Source organism: Cryptomeria japonica, chromosome 8 (assembly GCF_030272615.1).
Source record: "Cryptomeria japonica chromosome 8, Sugi_1.0, whole genome shotgun sequence".
In the NCBI taxonomy this organism is placed as follows: Eukaryota; Viridiplantae; Streptophyta; class Pinopsida; order Cupressales; family Cupressaceae; genus Cryptomeria; species Cryptomeria japonica.
This window is the reverse complement of record NC_081412.1, coordinates 597,224,223-597,233,481: the sequence shown is the minus strand read 5'-3', so window position 1 is coordinate 597,233,481 and position 9,259 is coordinate 597,224,223. Positions and strand designations below refer to the sequence as shown.

Below are 9,259 nucleotides of genomic sequence, written 5' to 3'. Positions count from 1 at the left end.
TTCAGTGAAAAAATAAACTAGTAAATACTCATTTAATAATGTCCTTATAAAAAGTATTAGATTAGGTAAATTGCAATATTCATTAAAATAAAGTTAAATTTTATATAAAATTAAAATGTGATTCATTTTTTTCAAAGTATCTTTTTAAAAGATTCATAATAATGTACTAATCCCTTATTATAATGTTTTACATTTATTAGAAAACTTTGATGTACAATTTTAATGAAAGATCTCATAAATACTTTATTTTTTTGAAATTACTTCAAAATTATAGTGTTTAAATACATATTTTAAATATCAAAATATTTTTATTTGTAATTTTTAAACTTCATTAATTTCTTTTGGATCAATAAAAAAATTAATGTTAAAAAATTGAATTTTTTCAAGGTAACTCTAAAATAATAATTATAATTTAATAAGTAAAATTTCATACATTCAATTGACAAGAGCATGATGAAGGGGCGCTGGGCAAGAAAAAAAATTGAACCCTCAAACTAGGGGAGAAATCAGTACAGTGACGAAAATTGGACCAGTTTTTTACAGGGAATAGGTGAAACCTTCAAAGGTCAACATGACAGGACCGGTTTTTGACAATGAGTAGGTGGAGGACCCAATGATCAACACAGTAAACCTTTCCATGGTGTACATCAAAATATATGAAAACAAAAATTTCACCCTCTTAAATGACTGTCTAAAGAAAAACAACTAGTTTTTTATATTTGCAAGGACGAATGGCCCCCATTTTTAAACAATCTCAAGGCAAATCAAGGTTATTAGATGGTTTGAGAATCAAGGCGAAGGTGGATTTAAAATCAACAAACCCTAATGGGGTTTCTTTGAATGGAGTTTCCCCGCCCTTTCTTTCATGGCCATCTCATTATAATCTAGTCTCCTCTTGGCCTAACTCCATTCCTCTTCATAGGCCTAGCTGCCTATCTTACCCAAACAACATCCATCTTTACGACAACAATAAATATCGACCTTCATCTTCTTCTATTAGAGCACCATTCAAACCAAATCTTGCAACTAAAGTATCGTGGAAACCAAATATGGAGGCTTCTACAAGAGTTCCTCAGGAGCCAGCCAAAGTTTAGAGACTTACCTCAAAATAATGATGCTCCTGCGGTAGAAAAAACTAGGCATAAATTTAATTGCTCTATTATAATCCCTAAGAATTTACTCTTTCCACAAGTCTCCCATCTTAAAGAGCGGGCACTTAATGGTAAGTTTTGGAACTCTTCCCCTTCATCTTTTGATTTACATGAATGGGCAAAAAAAAATTTGGTTAGGACTCAAAGAGATTATTCTCAAATTAGATGGGAATCTTCATAAAGTATGATCTTCTTCCTTTTGAAATGACCCACCTCCCTATTCAGGTCTTCTTGTTATTGAATCTTTCTAATCCATTTCCAGATTATATCAATATTGTATCAAAATACGACTATTGGGAGCAAAAGGTTTCTATCCAAGATCATATTACCATTGATTGCCATTCATATTTTTTAAGATGTTTTAATTCTCAATGCCAAAGTCCCTTTTGTTCAGAGATTCAAGTGTGTGATGACCGCTCCTCTGATCCTTCACTTTGTGTTTTAAAAAAATCAATGTTGCATGGTGAATGTCATTCGGGCCATATGGTTGAACAGAATAATAAATCTCTATCTTGTGGGGGTTACCAAGGAGTTTTCAACTCTCAGACAGACCTTAATTTTTTTTTCCTTTACTCAAGTTTGTCTTTCTATCTCTTGTGTCTTCTAAAAAATCCCTTGATATGACTCGGATTTTTCAGTCTTTACCTCACTCCAGAAATTCAAACTTGCAATGTTTCAATTTTACTATTACAGATGATTTCTTCTGCTTAATTAAGAAAGGAATATATCATAGTCCATTCTCACAGATTTTAAAAAATGAGACAATGGACTATTTTGAACAGCTAGTGCATAACATTGTTCATAACAAAATGCCAATTTCTATCATGAACAATTCTCAACCAGATATCCAGGTGCATCACTTACGTATTCAATGGCATCAACAATTAGATTTTCAAAATCCCCTCATTGATTTAGAGTGATTTTCAAATGATTTCCTTCTATCTATAGCCTCCCAACATTTTGATGAGATAGCATGTGAAATCTTGCATGAGGATGATGTTTCTATACTTCAATATATTAATGGCCCATCTGAATTTTCTCCTCTTTTTCATATCCTTGTTGCATTGTCAAAAAAAAATTTAGGAGCACATAAAGAAATGGATCTTTTTCATAGTAATGATCTATCTGAAGATGTTGTTTTTAGTAATGATTTGCCAGCAGCTTTTCAGGGAGCACAAACCTTTTCTCTCAATGGTTAGGATGAACTTAATACTAACTTACAATTCAATCATTATACTCGGGTTGTCTTGACCCTCCAAGAGGGTAAGGGCACCATAGAGAAAGACTCAGATTCTTTGAAACATCTTGATTCAAAATTTCATTTTTCCTATTCTTTATCTATTTCTCAATCTCCAGTTACTCAGGATTGTATAAAGAGCCCTCCAAAGACTAGGGGCGGGAAATCAAACACAACCAAAAAAAAGAAGAAGTTGTTGTTAGAATTCAAACTACATTAGATGGTAAATTTTCAGTCACAAAGAGGTTGTGGAGAGCGTGTCGCTCTCCTCGACATCAATGAAGATAATCTCTTGGAATATCAGAGGCATTAATGCCTCTAACAAGTAAAATCAAGCTAAGCAACAACTTCATTCATTGGGAGAAGATATTATATTCTTATAGAAAACAAAATTATCATCAGAAACTTTTCAATCAACAGTTTCCAAATGGTGTAATTGGAAAGCATCCCAAGTTGCAGCTGCATGGGCATTAGGTGGCTTATTAGTCTTATGAGATCCAAAGAATGTACTTGTAGAGTCTATCAGTGAAAGTAATAATTGGCAAATGATGAATGTAAATTATTTTGATCTTTCCTTCATAATCCTAAATGTTTATGGTCCTACTCGGACTCTTGAGAAAAAAAGACTTTGGGAATCATTATCAATGATCATTCAACAATCCTCTCAACAAAATTTTATCTTAGGTGGGGACTTTAATGCTATTGTCTCCCTCGAAGAGAAAATAGCTATCTTTATCCCCCCACAAAAGACAATTGAAGATTTTGTAAGCCTCATTTTTTACAATGCTTTGAAGGATATAGTTCCGAAGAAAGGCTTGTTCACATGGACAAACAAGAGAATAAATTTTGCTCAGATAGCTGAGAGACTGGATAGATTTCTAGTGTCTCAATAGTTGATGCTTACTAATGTTAAGTTTGAAACTGATATTTTGCCTCTCATTGGTTCAAATCATTTTGTTGTTTCAATATCTATTTCTTCATCCTCTCAACTGCCTTCTCATCGTCCATCATTTAAGTTTGAGAGAATGTGGTTCAAGCACCCACATTTCCTTCCTTTTTTGAGACAATGGTGGGTGAGTGCTCCACATTATAATGGTTTTAGGATGTATCAATTTTTCAAGAAAATGCAGCATATTAAAGCACAAATTAAATCTTGGAATGTGCACTCATTCAAGAATTGTTTTAGGGAAAAAGAATCAGTTGCAAAATAATTGAAAGATATTCATCAGCATATCATTTTACATGGCATGGATGCTCTCATTTATGAAAAACAAAAAGCTTTACAGTCATAATGGGAAGAACTCGGCAAGAGGGAAGAAATCTATTGGACACAAAAGTCTAAATAACTTTGGCTCAAAGAAGGGGACAAAAACACAAAAAAAATCATGCATCTGCCAAAGCGAAAAGAGCAACAGCTACTATTTTCTCAATTAATGATGTCGAATCAGGTAGAGTCCTAACTGGTGATAGGGAGATTAAGGAGGAAGGAGTCAAATTTTTCAAATCTTTGTTAGCTCCTCCTCCTATTGCAAACAATAATTCTATAAACCTTAATGAACAAGGAGTCTTAGCTTCCATTCCTCTATTGATATCTCAACAAGATTATGATATCCTTATGAAACAATTCAATTCAGAAGAAGTGCACAAGATAGTCTTTTCAATGTCTCCAGACAAATCCCCGAGACCAGATGGATTCACTACTCTTTTCTTCCAAAAATGTTGGGATGTATTGTGCCTTGACCTATTGGCTATCCTAGAAGAATGAATAATAACATCTTCTATGCTAAAAATGTTCAATACAACAAATATTGCAATTATTCCCAAGGTTACTGACCCAAAGACCTTTGCAGATTTTAGACCTATTTCATTATGCAACAATATTTATAAAATTATCACTAAGGCCATTTATCTTAGACTCCAACATCTTATTACTAAAATTATCTCTCTAGAACAAGGAGGTTTTGTCCCTAGAAGGAAAACTGCCGAGGTTTCTTAGTTGCCCACAAAGTTCTTCATTCAATTCAACCCTTTCAATTACCTTCTTTTATTGTTAAGCTAGACATGATGAAAGCATATGATAGAGTGGATTGGAACTTTTTTTTAAAAATACTTCATAAATTTGGCTTCTTAGCAAAATGGTGTAGATGGATAAAGGCATGTGTTTTAGGTGCAACCTTTTCAGTTATTATCAATGGGTCCCCTATGGGGTTCTTTTTCAGGAACTCAAGGAGTAAGGAAAGGGGATCCTCTATCCCCTTTTTTATTCATAATCATGGTTGAAGCCCTTAGTAGATTGATTAGCTCCTCTAATGCAAAGGGAAATCGGCAGGGGATTCTAATCCCAAGAACTAGTATTTATCTCACCCACACTTTATATTTTCAACACAAGGACTGATATAAGAGGTAAGATCATCAAAATTCTGGTCTTTAAGGTTGAGGAACTTTCATGTGCCTATTTAGGCATTCCTTTTTTTATGGGATCTAACAGGCCTTCTTACTAGAAAACTGTCATAGATCGAATCAAAAATAGAAATGTAGCCTAGAAAGTCACATGGATCTCTCTTTCAGGCAGATTACTTCTCATTAAAATAACCCTTTTAGCAATCCCCAACTACTACATCTCTGTGCTTATGGCTCCAAAGTCAGTCATAACCCAAATAGAGAAAATTATTAGGGAGTTCCTTTGGAAAGGGAACTTATCCCAGGAGAAAATGATACCTCTTGCTTCTCTATCCATCATGTCAAAAGACAAGATGTCAGGAGGGGAAAGGCTACATGATTTTTCTAAGTGAAATCTAGCTTTTGGAGGCAAGTTGGTGTGGAAAATGTCTGTCAAACCTAATTTAAAATGGTGTCAAATTATGCAGGCCAAACACCTTGACTGTCCTTATCCACTTGGAATTATTACAATCTCTAATCCTCCTAAAGGTTCTACCATGTCGAATTTCATGATGTCTTCCAAAGAAGTGATTACCTCATATCTATCTTGGCAAGTACATAATGGTGAGTCAATTCTCTTTTGGAGTGACTCCTGGAATGGATAAACTTCTTTACTCCAAATCCAAAATATACAGGGAGTAATACCAACTATTATTGAACAATGGGGTGACAAACTTGTTGATTATGTAGATGCAGTTGAGTTATACTCAGGGAAAGTTACTTGGAAATATTTATCTAAAGTAATTGATAATGGGAATGTTGTCAAAACAATCCACTAGTCACTAGCACAACAAGTAGTCTTCTTGTCAAATAAACCAGATAAAGTAGTTTGGGCTCCTTCTAAAGATGGTTCTTCATTAGTCAAGCTTGGATACATAACTCTTCAGCATCAAGAAATACCCCAACCCAACCCCAACCCAAGCAAAAGCCTTTTTGTTTTTTTTTGTGTAATATAATCTTACCAAAAGTAGGTTTCTTTTCATGGTTGGCTCTGCAAAAAAAAATTCTTTCCAGTGATAAATTGGTCAATTTGCAAATTGCTCAACCTTTTTAATGTGTGCTATGTGGTCAAGAGAATGATAATGCGGATCATTTGTTCCTACATTGTTCCTTTTCTCATCAATAATGGTGCTTCATCCTCAATAAATTGGGTCTCTTCATGCCTCTCCCAAATTCCCTTTGGGATTTTTTCAATCATGGCCAATCCTTTTTAGATCCTCCTTCTTTTCTTGCATCTATATTTCTATCCCAACAACTATGTTATGGTCAATCTGGTGGGAGAGGAATAAAAGAATTTTCAGAAATCAGTCATCTTCTATTGAGTCACTTTTTGCATCTTTAAGAATCTTCAATCTCAGAACTGGTCAACTCTTATGTGCAAAGACATGTTTCTTCAACAATCTCATCATAAGATGCAAATATTCTCGAGGAATCGAAGCATATTAGCCTTCTTGTTACTAACTTTCCATCATCTCATAGTAAACCCAAGATTGATAGATCTTCTATTACTTGGCAGCCCCCTCAAAGATATTTTGCTAAAATAAATGTTGATGGCTCCTCTCGAGGTAATCTAGGTACCTTAGGAGATAGAATCTGTATGTGAGATGATAAAGGTAATTTAAAAGCATATAAGTCATCTTCATTACCTCCAAGTACTAATAATTTGGCACAATCACGGGCTTTACTCCAAGGTTTGATCCTTGCTAAGTAATTGGGATACTCTAATATTCATATTGAGGGGGAATCTTCTATTATTATTAATGCTTGTAAATGTAGGACCTCCTTTAATTGGCACATTCACTATGTTCTTGCTCAAGTTTGGGAGTTATTAGACACTTTTCATCAATTTTATCTTTTGCACACATACAGGGAAGGAAATCAGTTAGCGGATAAACTAGCTAATTTGGGTTGTTATGGAATAGTTACTGACTCAGCAAAAGACAATTTTAACTTAAATTTTATTCTATCTTACTTGGATGACAATAGAAAGGTAGAGCTTGCATCTGCACAAAAGATCTGACCATAATTAATTTTACTCAATCATTGCAAGATCCTTTTGGCTTGCATTGGTACTTGGTTTTTTTAGGAAATATTATGTGTGTATCACGCCACTTTGGGTAAGTTATATGGTCGAATGTGAAAACATGTATTATTGGTCATCTTGAGGTTTATTATGTTAATTAATGGATTTTCCCTTCAAGCATATGAAAGCATGGTTCTGCAAACTATCATTTACTATCCTTGAAATCCGAAATCAAGTTAATGGTTTGATTTGTTATATCTTCTAACAATTTATTGGAAACTCATTCCAATTTTAGCCTTAAAAGGTTTATTTTGGTAAGTCAATTTTCTATCCCACTTAGCAAGGGATGAAATTCATAGAGGTAGGTGATATGAAGAATCCTCCAGTATGCCACACATGCCATCGAGAGCATCTTGAATACATGCCCAAAAATTATAGGGTTAATATCTTTGTTCAAGACTGAGAGCACCCATTCTCATAAAATATCTCAAATAAGCATCTTGGTTTGGTTTTTCTCACTCACAGTTATCAGGTTCGGAAAAACATCAAGACAATTATCAAGGTGAGCATATTTTGTTTCCTAAATCACAGAGAATTCCATTCCCCTCTCAACTGGTATCGATTTTCTTGTCCAATACACTTGAACTTCACCAATCTTTTCCTCTTTTGGAGATTATTGCTATTAAAGTGGCCAGAGAAGTCTTCCCTCTAGAAAACAAGTTGTTGCTTGCAGTGCTAAAGTATGATTTATGGGATGGTACAACACATGTTGGTGGTAGTTTTCCACGGAACTTCCTTCTCAATCGACATGCTTTTCTTTTAGTTTATGATAGTATTAAATACTCATTGAAAATGCATAATTCTGTATATATTCAGAGGGTTTTAGACAGACATTGTAGGGACATTGGTCAAGAATCAACAGTGTTAATGAAACAGAAGGTCAATGCCAACCTTATTCTTCTTATGCTCCTCTTACTGATGAAAGAGTTTTGATTGCACAACCGACCTCCTTACAAAGTCATGTTCCAGACCCTAATTTCCCTCCACAATATGTTGCTTCTCAAGGTGGAGGTGAAATGATTGTCACTTCATCACAACAAGATGTTGGTGGATTGCATCTCTCTCTTTCTCAGCAAGGTGACATTGGGAGAAATTTAGAGACAATGGAAGAATAGAATGCGACTGTTTTCTGACCTAAATTTTTAACATATGACTAAATTTTGATTAATGTATGATGGTGTCATCTCCTTCTTATCTTCATGGACATGGGTGATTTTTTGACATCCCTGTTTTTCTTTGGCATATCCAAAAATGGGATCTTTGTATTTCTCATGGGATATCTTCGGATATTTTGGCTATGTATGCCCGTAATTTTTATAAGGGCTCTTTGCCCATGTTTGGCAATGTACTTATGTATTAGATTTATTTATAAATCTTAGGTTTGTTAGGTTTTAGGTCTTAGGTCTTTAATGTTTTTGTAAAGCGTCACATTGAGCCACAACTAGAGGTTTTCTTCTAGGCTCTTTCCTATCACCATGCTCATCGAACCTAGTTGTAACTTTATTATATTAATATATATATATATATATATATATATATATATATATAAGTGGTTCTCCACTTTGTCAAAAAAAAAACTTCATACATTTATTTTTAATAATTATAATAAAAATGATTTCAAAACACAATTTTTATAAAAAGAATCATAAATTTGGAAACATATATATTCAATACTTCCATATACATTTTTACTTGTTACAATCCAATTAGTAAAATTTTGAAATATTTCTTTTTTTTTTTTTCAGGTTTTTGAAAATAATCCTTTTTTAGTAAATAAAGGGCTATATCCGGCATATAAGTATATTAATAATAAGCAAAGAGTACATCAAAAGGAATTAGTTCAAATTCTCAAAGAGAAAACCAAAAAATATTACAAAATGCCTAGAAAAAGAGCTAGGCCGAACCAAAAATTTGGGAGTTAACGAGCTAAAAGATCTAGAGGATCTATCAGTTCATACTATCAAAATATGCATAGATAAACTGAGATAGTTGCTAACAAATATTAGCCATCCAAGGATGGAGAACCTGGGATGGAAGCAGAATTAGTTTGTGCCCCAATTAGAATGGTTAGAATGCATTTGCCCCAACCAAGCTGCTTTGGCTTGGGAAAGAACTCAATCTCATTCATTTCCCTAATAAAAGTCATTTTCCTTTTAGATGATTATAAACAAATGGGATAATCCATTGGCAAGTGCTCGAATGAAACCTTAATGACTATTTCCTTCAGTATGATTTATATATTTTTTTAAATGTCCATCTTGTCCTCTATTTGCCAGAGCATCCGCCAAAGTATCACCTTCTCTGTAGACATGATTAATGGTGAATTATTCAAAGGCCTTGAGAAGCTCA

The 9,259-nt window shown here is 33.8% G+C and overlaps 1 protein-coding gene across 1 annotated transcript in view; it reads right to left on the bottom strand.

Annotated features, from left to right (window-relative positions):
- The window catches only part of LOC131857822 (receptor-like protein EIX2), a 54,905-nt gene that overhangs the window by 1,459 nt on the left and 44,187 nt on the right, over positions 1 to 9,259 (bottom strand). The gene's annotated exons all lie outside the window — the stretch shown is intronic.